Here is a 13,658-nt window from a genome sequence, read left to right as displayed (position 1 = left end):
AATATAAGTATACTACTAACTATACTGGTGGTCAGGTCACTGGTCAGTCACACTGGCAGTGGCACTCCTGCAGCAAAAGTGTGCACTGTTTAATTTTAATATAATATTATGTACTCCTGGCTCCTGCTATAACCTATAACTGGCACTGCAGTGCTCCCCAGTCTCCCCCACAATTATAAGCTGTGTGAGCTGAGCAGTCAGACAGATATATAATATATATAGATGATGCAGCACACTGGGCTGAGCCTGAGCAGTGCACACAGATATGGTATGTGACTGAGTCACTGTGTGTATCGCTTTTTTCAGGCAGAGAACGGATATATTAAATAAACTGCACTGTCTGGTGGTCACTCACTATATAATATTATGTACTCCTGGCTCCTGCTATAACCTATAACTGGCACTGCAGTGCTCCCCAGTCTCCCCCACAATTATAAGCTGTGTGAGCTGAGCAGTCAGACAGATATATAATATATATAGATGATGCAGCACACTGGGCTGAGCCTGAGCAGTGCACACAGATATGGTATGTGACTGAGTCACTGTGTGTATCGCTTTTTTCAGGCAGAGAACGGATATATTAAATAAACTGCACTGTCTGGTGGTCACTCACTAGTAAACTCTCTGCACTCTCTACACTTCTACAGTACTCCTCCTAGTCCTAAGCTCCAGTAAATCTCTCTCTCTTATAATCTAAATGGAGAGGACGCCAGCCACGTCCTCTCCCTATCAATCTCAATGCACGTGTGAAAATGGCGGCGACGCGCGGCTCCTTATATAGAATCCGAGTCTCGCGAGAATCCGACAGCGTCATAATGACGTTCGGGCGCGCTCGGGTTAACCGAGCAAGGCGGGAGGATCCGAGTCTGCTCGGACCCGTGAAAAAAACCATGAAGTTCGGGCGGGTTCGGATTCAGAGAAACCGAACCCGCTCATCTCTAATATATATATATATATATTTTCAGGGCCCTGACAACGTCTAGCAACTTGGAGTCTTCCAAGTCCCTAGTAGCCGCAGGCACCACAATAGGTTGTTTCAGGTGAAACGCTGACACCACCTTAGGAAGAAACTGGGGACGAGTCCGCAGTTCTGCCCTGTCCGAATGGAAAATCAAATATGGGCTTTTGTAAGACAAAGCTGCCAATTTTGACAATCGCCTGGCCGAGGCCAGGGCCAACAGCATGGTCACTTTCCATGTGAGATATTTCAAATCCACAGATTTGAGTGGTTCAAACCAATATGATTTGAGGAATCCCAACACTACGTTGAGATCCCACGGTGCCACTGGAGGCACACAAGGGCTGTATATGCAATACTCCCTTGACAAACGTCTGGACTTCAGGAACTGAAGCCAATTCTTTCTGGAAGAAAATCTATAGGGCCGAAACTTGAACCTTAATGGACCCCAATTTGAGGCTCATAGACACTCCTGTTTGCAGGAAGTGCAGAAATCGACCTAGTTGAAATTTTTTCGTGGGTCCTTCCTGGCCTCACCCACGCAACATATTTTTACCACATGTGGTGATAACGTTGTGCGGTCACTTCCTTCCTGGCTTTGACCAGGGTAGGTATGACCTCTTCCGGAATGCCTTTTCCCTTAGGATCCGGCGTTCAAACCGCCATGCCGTCAAACGCAGTCGCGGTAAGTCTTGGAACAGACAAGGTCCCTGCTGGAGCAGGTCCTTTCTTAAAGGCCGATGCCACGGTTCCTCTTGGAACAGACATGGTACTTGCTGAAAGCAAATCCCTTCTTAGCTCCCGAGGCCATTAGTCCTCTGTGAGCATCTCTTGAAGTTCCGGTTACCAAGTCCCTCTTGGCCAATCCGGAGCCACGAGTATAGTTCTTACTCCTCTATGTCTTATAATTCTCAATACCTTGGTTATGAGAAGCAGAGGAGGGAACACATACACCGACTGTTACACCCACGGTGTTACCAGGACGTCCACAGCTATCGCCTGAAGGTCTCGTGACCTGGCGCAATACCTGTCCCATTTTTTGTTCGGGCGGGACGCCATCATGTCCACCTTTGGTCTTTCCCAACGGTTCACAATCATGCGGAAAACTTCCCGATGAAGTTCCCACTCTCCCGGGTGGAGGTCGTGCCTGCTGAGGAAGTCTGCTTCCCAGTCGTCCACTCCCGGAATGAACACTGCTGACAGTGCTATCACATGATTTTCCGCCTAGCGAAAAATCCTTGCAGTTTTTGCCACTGCCCTCCTGCTTCTTGTGCCGCCCTTTCTGTTTACGTGGGCGACTGCCGTGATGTTATCCCACTGGATCAATACCGGCTGACCTTGAAGCAGAGGTCTTGCTAAGCTTAGAGCATTATAAATTTGCTCTTAGCTCCAGTATATTTATGTGGAGAGAATTCTCCAGACTTGATCACACTCCTTGTGTGACTGCTCCCCAGCCTCTCAGGCTGGCCTCCGTGGTCACGAGCATCCAATCCTGAATGCCGAATCTGCGGCCCTCTAGAAGATGAGCACTCTGTAATCACCACAGGAGAGACACCCTTGTCCTTGGATATAGGGTTATCCGCTGATGCATCTGAAGATGCGATCCGGACCATTTGTCCAGCAGATCCCACTGAAGAGTTCTTGCGTGAAATCTGCCGAATGGAAGCGCTTCGTAATAAGCCACCATTTTTACCAGGACTCTTGTGCAATGATGCACTGCCAGTTTTCCTGGTTTTAGGAGGATCCTGATTAGCTCGGATAACTCCCTGGCTTTCTCCTCTGGGAGAAACACCTTTTCCTGGACTGTGTCCAGAATCATCCCTAGGACCAGCAGACGTGTCGTCGGAACAACTGCGGTTTTGGAATATTTAGAATCCACCCGTGCTGTCGTAGAACTACTTGAGATAGTGCTACTCCGACCTCCAACTGTTCTCTGGACCTTGTTCTTATCAGGAGGTCGTCCATTTTCTTTGAAGACGAATCCTCCTTTCGGTCATTACCTTGGTAAGGACCCGGGGTGCCTTGGACAATCCAACGACATCGTCTTGAAACTGATAGTGACAGTTCTGTACCACGAACCTGAGGTACCCTTGGTGAGAAAAGGCAAATTTTGGGACATGGAGGTAAGCATCCCTGATGTCCCGGGACACCATATAGTCCCCTTGTTCTTTGCTATCACTGCACTGAGTGACTCCATCTGGATTTGAACCCTTGTAAGTGTTCAGATTTTTCAGATTTAGAATAGGTCTCACCTAGCCTTCAGTACCACCATATAGTGTGGAGTAATACCCCTTTCCTTGTTGTCGGAGGGGTAATTTTATTATCACCTGCTGGGAATACAGCTTGTGAATTGTTTTCAATACTGCCTCCCTGTCGGAGGGAGACATTGGTACAGCAGACTACAGGAACCTGCGAGGGGGGAAACCTCTCGACATTCCAATCTGTACCCCTTGGATACTACTTGTAGGATCCAGGGGTCCTGTACGGTCCCAGCGTCATGCTGAGAACTTGGTAGAAGCGGTGGAGGGCTTCTGTTCCTGGGAATGGGCTGCCTGCTGCAGTCTTCTTCCCTTTCCTCTATCCCTGGGCAGATATGACTCTTATAGGGACGAAAGGACTGAGGCTGAAAAGACGGTGTCTTTTTCTGCAGAGATGTGACTTAGGGTAAAAAACGGTGGATTTTCCAGCAGTTGCCCTGGCCACCAGGTCCCATGGACCGACCCCAAATAACTCCTCCCCTTTATACGGCAATACATCTTTGTGCCGTTTGGAATCTTGCAGATATGGACATCGCATTTACTCTTGATGCCAGAGTGCAAATATCCCTCTGCGCATCTCGCATATATAGAAATGCATCCTTTAAATGCTCTATAGTCAATAAAATACTGTCCCTGTCAAAGGTATCAATATTTTTAGTCAGGGAATCCGACCAAGCCACCTCAGCTCTGCACATCCAGGCTGAGGCGATCGCTGGTCGCAGTATAACACCAGCATGTGTGTGTATACTTTTTAGGATATTTTTCAGCCTCCTATCAGCTGGCTCCTTAAGTACGGCCCTATCCGTAGATGGTACCGCCACTTGTTCTGATAAGCGTGTGAGCGCCTTATCCACCCTGAGGGGTGTTTCCCACCGCGCCTTAACTTCTGGCGGGAAAAGGTATACCGCCAATAATTTTCTATCGGGGGAAACCCACGCATCATCACACACTTCATTTAATTTATCTGATTCAGGAAAAACTACAGGTAGTTTTTTCATCTCACACATAATACCCTTTTTTGTGGTACTTGGAGTATCAGAAATATGTAACACCTCCTTCATTGCCCTTAACGTGTGGCCCTAAAAGAAAATACGTTTGTTTCTTCACCGTCGACACTGAAATCAGTGTCCGTGTCTGGGTCTGTGTCGACCGACTGAGGTAAATGGGCATTTTACAGCCCCTGACGGTGTTTGAGACGCCTGGACAGATACTAATTTGTTCGCCGGCCCTCTCATGTCGTCAACCGGCTTGCAGCGTGTTGACATTGACACGTAATTTCCATAAATAAGCCATCCATTCCGGTGTCGACTCCCTAGAGAGTGACATCACCATTACAGGCAATTTGCTCCGCCTCCTCACCAATATTTTCCTCATACATGTCGACACACACGTACCGACATACAGCACACACATAGGGAATGCTCTGATAGAGGACAGGACCCACTAGCCCTTTGGGGAGACAGAGGGAGAGTTTGCCAGCACACACCAAAACGCTATAATTATTTTAATATATATACATATCGCCAAATCAGTGCCCCCCCTCTCTGTGTGCTGAGGAGAATAGGCCCCGCCCCCTTTTCGGCGGGCTTCTTCTCCGGAGTTTTAGATATCTGGCAGGGGTTAAATACATCCATATAGCCTCAAGGGCTATATGTGATGTATTTTTCGCCATACAGGTATTATACATTGCTGCCCAGGGCGCCCCCCCCCAGCGCCCTGCACCCTCCGTGACCGCTGTGTGAAGTGTGCTGACAACAATGGCGCACAGCTGCAGTGCTGTGCGCTACCTGATGAAGACTGAGAGTCTTCTGCCGCCTGGTTCCGGACCTCTTCATCTTCAGCGTCTGCAAGGGGGGTCGGCGGCGCGGCTCCGGGACGAACCCCAGGGCGAGCCCTGTGTTCCGACTCCCTCTGGAGCTATGTCCAGTAGCCTAAGAATCCAATCCATCCTGCACGCAGGTGAGTTGAAAATCTCTCCCCTAAGTCCCTCGATGCAGTGAGCCTGTTGCCAGCAGGACTCACTGAAAATAAAGAACCTAAAAACTTTTTCTAAGTAACTCTTTAAGAGAGCCACCTAGATTGCACCCTTCTCGGCCGGGCACAAAAACCTAACTGAGGCTTGGAGGAGGGTTATAGGGGGAGGAGCCAGTACACACCATGTGATCCTAAAAGCTTGCTTTTGTGCCCTGTCTCCTGCGGAGCCGCTATTCCCCATGGTCCTGACGGAGTCCCCAGCATCCACTAGGACGTTAGAGAAAAAAAAAACCACGGGTAGGTGGTATACAATTATGGATGGACTGCCGAGTGCCGACACAGAGGTAGCTACAGCCGTGGACTACCGTACTGTGTCTGCTGCTAATATAGACTGGATGATAATGATATGAAATCAATATATATATGTATGTATATATAATATCACTAGTACTGCAGCCGGACAGGTAGATAATATATTTATTAGGTAATGATGACTGATGACGGACCTGCTGGACACTGTCAGCTCAGCAGCACCGCAGACTGCTACAGTAAGCTACTATACTATAGTAGTATGTACAAAGAAGAAAGAAAAAAAAAAACCACGGGTAGGTGGTATACAATTATGGATGGACTGCCGAGTGCCGACACAGAGGTAGCTACAGCCGTGGACTAACGTACTGTGTCTGCTGCTAATATAGACTGGATGATTGATAATGAGATGAAATCAATATATATATGTATGTATATATAATATCACTAGTACTGCAGCCGGACAGGTAGATAATATATTTATTAGGTAATGATGACTGATGACGGACCTGCTGGACACTGTCAGCTCAGCAGCACAGCAGACTGCTACAGTAAGCTACTATACTCTATAGTAGTATGTACAAAGAAGAAAGAAAAAAAAAAACCACGGGTAGGTGGTATACAATTATGGATGGACTGCCGAGTGCCGACACAGAGGTAGCTACAGCCGTGGACTACCGTACTGTGTCTGCTGCTAATATAGACTGGATGATAATGAGATGAAATCAATATATATATATGTATGTATATATAATATCACTAGTACTGCAGCCGGACAGGTAGATAATATATTTATTAGGTAATGATGACTGATGACGGACCTGCTGGACACTGTCAGCTCAGCAGCACCGCAGACTGCTACAGTAAGCTACTATACTATAGTAGTATGTACAAAGAAGAAAAAAAAAAAACCACGGGTAGGTGGTATACAATTATGGATGGACTGCCGAGTGCCGACACAGAGGTAGCTACAGCCGTGGACTAACGTACTGTGTCTGCTGCTAATATAGACTGGATGATTGATAATGAGATGAAATCAATATATATATGTATGTATATATAATATCACTAGTACTGCAGCCGGACAGGTAGATAATATATTTATTAGGTAATGATGACTGATGACGGACCTGCTGGATACTGTCAGCTCAGCAGCACCGCAGACTGCTACAGTAAGCTACTATACTCTATAGTAGTATGTACAAAGAAGAAAGAAAAAAAAAAAAAACACGGGTAGGTGGTATACAATTATGGATGGACTGCCGAGTGCCGACACAGAGGTAGCTACAGCCGTGGACTAACGTACTGTGTCTGCTGCTAATATAGAGTCTAGACTGGATGATAAATTATTGATAATGAGATGAAATCAATATAATATCACTAGTACTGCAGCCGGACAAGTACTATATATATTTATTATGTAATGACTGATGACGGACCTGCTGGACACTGTCAGGTCAGCACAGCACCGCAGACTGCTACAGTAAGCTACTATAGTAGTATGTATAAAGAAGAATGAAAAAAAAAAAACCACGGGTAGGTGGTATACAATATTATATATATATATATATATTATATACAATTATATATATATATATATATATATATATATATATATATATTAAACTGGTGGTGATTGATTATTAAACTGGTGGTCACTTCAGGTCACGTTGCAACTTGCAACTAGTACTCCGAGGCCTAAGCAGACAATCACAAAATATATTATTATACTGGTGGTCAGTGTGGTCACAACAATGGCAGTGTGGCACTGACTCTGGCAGCAAAAGTGTGCACTGTACGTTATATGTACTCCTGAGTCCTGCTCTCAGACTCTAACTGCTCCCCACTGTCAGTGTCTCCCCCACAAGTCAGATAATACACTTACAGTCACACTATCTATTATCTAATCTAGTATAAATATCACTTCAGCAAGTAGTATAGTAGTATACAGTATAGTAGTACTCCTCCTAATAATGCTCCCCAAAATACTGTGTCTCTCTCTTCTCTAAACGGAGAGGACGCCAGCCACGTCCTCTCCCTATGACTCTCAATGCACGTGTGAAAATGGCGGCGACGCGCGGCTCCTTATATAGAATCCGAGTCTCGCGATAGAATCCGAGCCTCGCGAGAATCCGACAGCGTGATGATGACGTTCGGGCGCGCTCGGGTTAGCCGAGCAAGGCGGGAAGATCCGAGCCTGCTCGGACCCGTGTAAAAAACCTGAAGTTCGGGCGGGTTCGGATTCAGAGGAACCGAACCCGCTCATCTCTAGTACATACATCAGGGTCCTGTCATAAACTGCCGGCCAGGACACAGGAACCAGCGATGGTGACGGTCACTGCCCGCACTCTGCCATTCTACCCCACAGCACATCGCTGTGCAGTTCCCCTCTCTGCTGGCTTACCTTAGCCCACTACTAATGGTCAGTCCTGCTTTTTTCATTAACTCTTCCCTGCGCTGCTTTCTCTGTCCTGCCAGCAGTGCAAGCCAAATCCAGACATTTCTCCCAGCTGTCTATGGCTCCCCTGCAGCTCAGGGGAGAAGGGACAAGAAATCTCCTGCAGTGCATCTCACAATGCTGCTGCTGCTGTACTCGCACAACAGGGTTACAAAAGCATGGGGCACTGCAATTACTAGTAAGGGGCAGCTCACATAAGTCATATCCATATGAGCCCCTTCTAATGTAAGTGTGATACTAAGAGCAGGCCCTAACCAATATGATGCCCTAGGCAAGATTTTGGCTGGTGCCCCCTAGCACCGCCGCTAGTTTCACCTCTGACCCTGCACCCCTTTTCCAGCATCATCACCCCTCACATATAGCAGTCCTCATTATATTTTAAATAGGAACAGTGTGCACATTCAGTGCACAGCCCAAAAAAGGGGCATGTTCTTGCTGGGAAAGGGCATGGCCACACAATAGTAACCCCAATTCAAATTACAATACACAGTAGTGCAACTTTCACATTTTATCATGCAATAGTGTCCTTTATTCATGTTACATCACACAGTAGTATCACTTTACCTTATATACGTTGCTCCTCACAGTAGTGCCCCCTATTCACATTACATCACACTGAATTGCTCCTTATTGACATTACACCACACCATATTGCTCTTTATTCACATTAGATCACACAGTAGTGGTCCTTTCTATACGTTACACCACACAATAGTCTTATACACATAATGCCACACAGTAATGCCCCTTACACATATGACACACATTATTAATGTCCTGATAATGCTCCTTACACATTATGCCAACCTTTATTAATGCCCTTATACACATAATGTCCCTGACACGGTATCCGTTCACATGGTCGACCATGTTATAGTCGACAGTCATTAGGTCGACCACTATTGGTCGACATTGACATGGTCGACATGGACACATGGTCGACACATGAAAATGGTCGACACACGAAAGGTCGACACATGAAAAGGTCGACATGCGTTTTTTAACTTTTTTTTCTTTTGGGGAACTTTTCCATACTTTACGATCCACAAGGACTACGAATGGAACGGTAATCTGTGCCGAGCGAAGCGAAGGCACCATGCCCGAAGCATGGCGAGCGAAGCGAGCCATGCGAGGGGACGCGGTGCACTAATTGGGGTTCCCAGTCACTTTACGCAAAAAACGACACCAAAAAAAAGTAAAAAAAACTCATGTCGACCTTTTCATGTGTCGACCTTTCATGTGTCGTCCATTTTCATGTGTCGACCATGTGTCCATGTCGACCATGTCAATGTCGACCAATAGTGGTCGACCTAATGACTGTCGACCATAACATGGTCGACCATTCATACCGGAACCCCCTGACACATATGCCGCACATTGTTAATGCCCTTATACACATAATGGCACACATAGTGCCCCTTACATACATGTCGCACATTATTTATGGATTTATACACATGACACACATAATACACCTTACACCAAACACTATTACAAAACCAACCCACCCACACACAACACTCACAAGGCCACTAACACTGTGACTTCTGCCTCTGCTTGGATACAGATGCATCCTCATACATCTTGCCTCAATATGCATATCAGCAGGAGATGCCTGGAGTGAGTCCGCTGGCAGCTCTAGGCCAGCTCTTTCTCATGTCTGACCCTTTTCCCCCCCAAAAAATGCATCTTTTTTGTGTTGCTATGTGACTAGGATGCACAAGCAGCTTCTGCTTATTAAAATTATATGTGGCATGCCTATATTCTGTATGTGACTGTGGCTGTATCTGCACATGAAATGCTACGTTACAGTGATTTCCAGGAATACACTGTAATGTAGCATTTTGTATGCAGATACAGCCGTAGTCAGACACAGAATATAGGCAAGCCGCATGTCACTTTTATCAGCAGAAGCTGCTTGTGCCCCTAGGCATACCAAATGCCCTAGACATTTGCCTAATTTGCCTATGCCTAGGACCAGCTCTGGTGATACTCCCCATAAGTCTATACAGATGATCACCTCAGTCCATATAGAGGATCATTTGGGGTATTTATCCATCTGTATCAGAGGCGTAACTAGGGTTTTTGGAGCCCAGGGCAAGATCAATAATGGCGCCCTCCCCCTCCCCACAAAAAAAATTTTTTTGGCATTTTTGAAGGGAGAATGAAAAAGTGAAGGTAGCAATTATGCGCGCGCCGAAGGCGCGTGCTCCCAAAAAGGGGGCGTGGTCACTCAAAAGGGGCGTGACCTTCAGTGTAGTAGGACCCCTTATACTATCTAGTACTGGTGCCCCTTTCACATTATAGCACACGGTATGAGCCGAAATTCACATTATAGCACACGGCATGAGCCGAAATTCACATTATCGAGTGAGGGGATCCTACCCCCTTAATTAACTAATCCTGAGGGGCACTGTGGTGAGGGGAGCCCATTGACTAATTGCAGAGTTTAGCAGCGGAAGTGTTGCAGCAGTTTCTCACCCAAAGCTGCGGCGCTTCTGCCACCTCTGACACTCCACGTCTTCAGCGCCACACGGGATGCAGAGCACCGCACCGGGGATGCACCCTTTTCAGTGTGGTCTGCTGCGCTCCGAAGGAGGATCTTCTCTTCTGCTGCAGGATCCAAATGTGCGCCGTCCTCCTGTGCTGTTACTGCAACGGTAAGCATTAGTATCGTTTACCCGTCACTCCTGCATCATGCCCCGTCACTCCTGCCTCCCGCCCCCTCACTCCTGCATCATGCCCCGTCACTCCTGCCTCCTGCCCCCTCACTCCTGCATCCTGCCCCGTCACTCCTGCCTCCTGCCCCCTCACTCCTGCATCCTGCCCCCTCACTCCTGCCTCCTGCCCCCTCACTCCTGTATCCTGCCCCGTCACTCCTGCATTCTGCCCCGTCACTCCTGCCTCCTGCCCCCTCACTCCTGCATCCTGCCCCGTGACTCCTGCCTCCTCACTCCTGCATCCTGCCGCGTCACTCCTGCATCCTGCCCCGTCACTCCTGCCTCCTCACTCCTGCATCATGCCCCGTCACTCCTGCATCCTGCCCTGTCACTCCTGCATCCTGCCCCATCACTCCTGCCTCCTCACTCCTGCATCATGCCCCGTCACTCCTGCCCCCTCACTCCTGCCTCCTGTCTTGTGTCTCACAGCATCCCCGTGTCCCTCAGATGGCAGATCCCTGAGTACAGAGGGGTGATTCTGGCGGGGGTTAGAGTAGATCTCTGGGTGCAGGGGGCGACACTGGCAGCATATGAGGTCAGATATAGGTGCAGGTGTGACATTGGCAGGGGTGAAGGCAGATCAGGGGTGTAGGGGTAGACATTGGCAGTGGTTGAAGGCAGATCAGTGTACAGGAGGTGACCCTATCAGGGGGTGAGGTAAGACATCTGGGTACAGGGGGTGAGGGCAGATCTAGGTACAGGACTGACACTGGCATGGGGAAAGGACAGATTTAGGTGAGGGCAACAGGTGACACTGGCGGGGTGAGGGCAGCGGGTGACACTGGCAGGGGGCGAGGGCAGCGGGTGACACTGGCAGAGGGTGAGGGCAGTGGGTGACACTGGCAGGGGGTGAGGGTAGATCTGGGGGCTGTGGGTGACACTGGCAGGGCGTGAGGGCAACTGGTGACACTGGCAGGGGGTGAGGGCAGCGGGTGACACTGGCAGGGGGTGAGGGCAGTGGGTGACACTGGCAGGGGGTGAGGGCAATGGGTGACACTGGCATGGGGTGAGGGTAGACCTGGGGGCTGTGGTTGACACTGGCAGGGCGTGAGTCCAACAGGTGACACTGGCGGGGTGAGGGCAGCGGGTGACACTGGCAGGGGCGAGGGCAGCGGGTGACACTGGCAGGGGGTGAGGGCAGCGGGTGACCCTGGCAGGGGGTGAGGGCAGTGGGTGACACTGGCAGGGGGTGAGGGTAGATCTGGGGGCTGTGGGTGACACTGGCAGTGCGTGAGGGCAACAGGTGACACTGTCAGGGGGTGAGGGCAGCGGGTGACACTGGCAGGGGGTGAGGGCAGTGGGTGACACTGGCATGTGGTGAGGGTATATCTGGGGGCGACACTGGCAGGGCGTGAGGGCAACAGGTGACACTGGCAGAGGGTGAGGGCAGTGGGTGACACTGGCAAGGGGGGAGGGCAGTGGGTGACACTGGCATGGGGTGAGGGTAGATCTGGGGGCTGTGGGTGACACTGGCAGGGCGTGAGGGCAACAGGTGACACTGGCAGGGGGTGAGGGCAGCGAGTGACACTGGCAGGGGGTGAGGGCAGCGGGTGACACTGGCAGGGGGTGAGGGAAGATCTGGGGGCAGCAGGTGACACTGGCAGGGGGAGATGGCAGATATAGAGACATGCACCAGACTTTAATAAGCAGGAGCTTTCCCCATTGCCGGTAAACAGGCATTCCTTCCCCCCTTACCTGCCGGGTCCGGCTTGCTCCTGGCTCCCAGATAGGAGTGAAGCTGCAGTGTTCATGTTTGCGGGAGGCGTGAAGCCGCGGTGCGGCGGTAGTGGGAGCTGCAGCCAGTGTGTGCGGAGCGGGAGCTGCTGCCGGCAGGGGGAGCGGGACTTTCACCCCACTCCCCTTCCGGCGGGCTGAGGCGGCAGGTAACAGCAGGCTGTTCACACAGGGGAGCGTGACACATCGCGGTCACGCTCCCAGCAGGAAGAGGCCAGCAGCAGCGCAACGGTGGTGGAGTGCAGAGCTCTGGCGGCATGGGGCGAGCGGGCCATGCAGGTGCCGGTGGCGTCCCCCTCTGCTGGGGTTGCCACGGCGCCCAGGGCACGTACCCTGCTCCCCCCATGCTAGTTACGCCTCTGATCTGTATATATATATATATATATATATATATATATATATTAGTCCACAGGGGCCCCTTGTCTTACGTGCCCCTTGACCCCTGGAGCCTTAATCAGACTCTCCCTTATCCCCATGTTTGACAAACTGTACACTCTGTGTGTGTGTGTGTGTGTGACACCCTGTACTCCCCTATGCCAGATTAGTGGGTGGGCTAACACATTTCTAAACAGTTATAGGATGTGATTACAAACATTTTATCCAACTTACTATGGTGAATCTCATGTAGCAAAGTAGCTGCTCTGGAAACCAGGTAACTATTCAGTGGCTCTAACTATTATCAGTGATTGTTGGAAGATGATCCCATTAGGAAATCTGCACATTACAGTGTGGTTATGGAAAGTACAATGAGTATTAAAAAAGTGCAGTTCTCTAATAATAATAATACGTGGTATATTTAGTGACATGTGCCATCTCCAAAATGGGCACAAGAGGGAGCTCTCCCCTTTAAATAAATGATTATCTCGTACTACAGTATACAAATGTGTGATATCTTTTCTTATCACAGCCTTAGGGATTTCACAGGAACTGTAACGGAATGCTGTTGAGTAATCTGCTTCATATGACATTATCTTCGTATTAAATATACATTACATTGACTTACGGTCACTATTCATGTTTGTCAGAGTTAGGTATTGTCATTTGGATAAAAAGATTTAGTAGTCACCGTCTAAAATAATCAACCATTTTCTCTCTCCGTATACAAAAAAATAAAAATGTTGAATAGTTAATATATTCATGTTTTATTTAAAAACATATAGGGGAGTGTTGACACTATGAGGAAGAGGTATTACTTGGGACATTTGTCAGCATAAACTTAGCTATTGTCTACACAACTATCTGAGGAA

General features: G+C 48.8%; 1 protein-coding gene across 2 annotated transcripts in view; it reads right to left on the bottom strand.

Annotated features, from left to right (window-relative positions):
• The window catches only part of SLC28A3 (solute carrier family 28 member 3), a 483,890-nt gene extending 471,282 nt beyond the window's left edge, over positions 1-12,608 (bottom strand). For both annotated transcript variants that reach the window (XM_063913791.1, XM_063913790.1), the window contains exons 1-2: positions 12,373-12,608; positions 10,439-10,609 (exon numbers count right to left, since the gene is read on the bottom strand). The gene's annotated coding sequence lies outside the window, so the exon portion shown is untranslated. The remainder of the gene's footprint in view (positions 1-10,438; positions 10,610-12,372) is intronic.
• Positions 12,609-13,658: the final 1,050 nt, after the last annotated feature.

The sequence above is a fragment of the Pseudophryne corroboree genome, chromosome 1 (assembly GCF_028390025.1).
Source record: "Pseudophryne corroboree isolate aPseCor3 chromosome 1, aPseCor3.hap2, whole genome shotgun sequence".
NCBI classification, from domain to species: domain Eukaryota; kingdom Metazoa; phylum Chordata; class Amphibia; order Anura; family Myobatrachidae; genus Pseudophryne; species Pseudophryne corroboree.
Note: the sequence above shows the minus strand (reverse complement) of the source record. Positions and strands in the feature narration are given on the sequence as shown.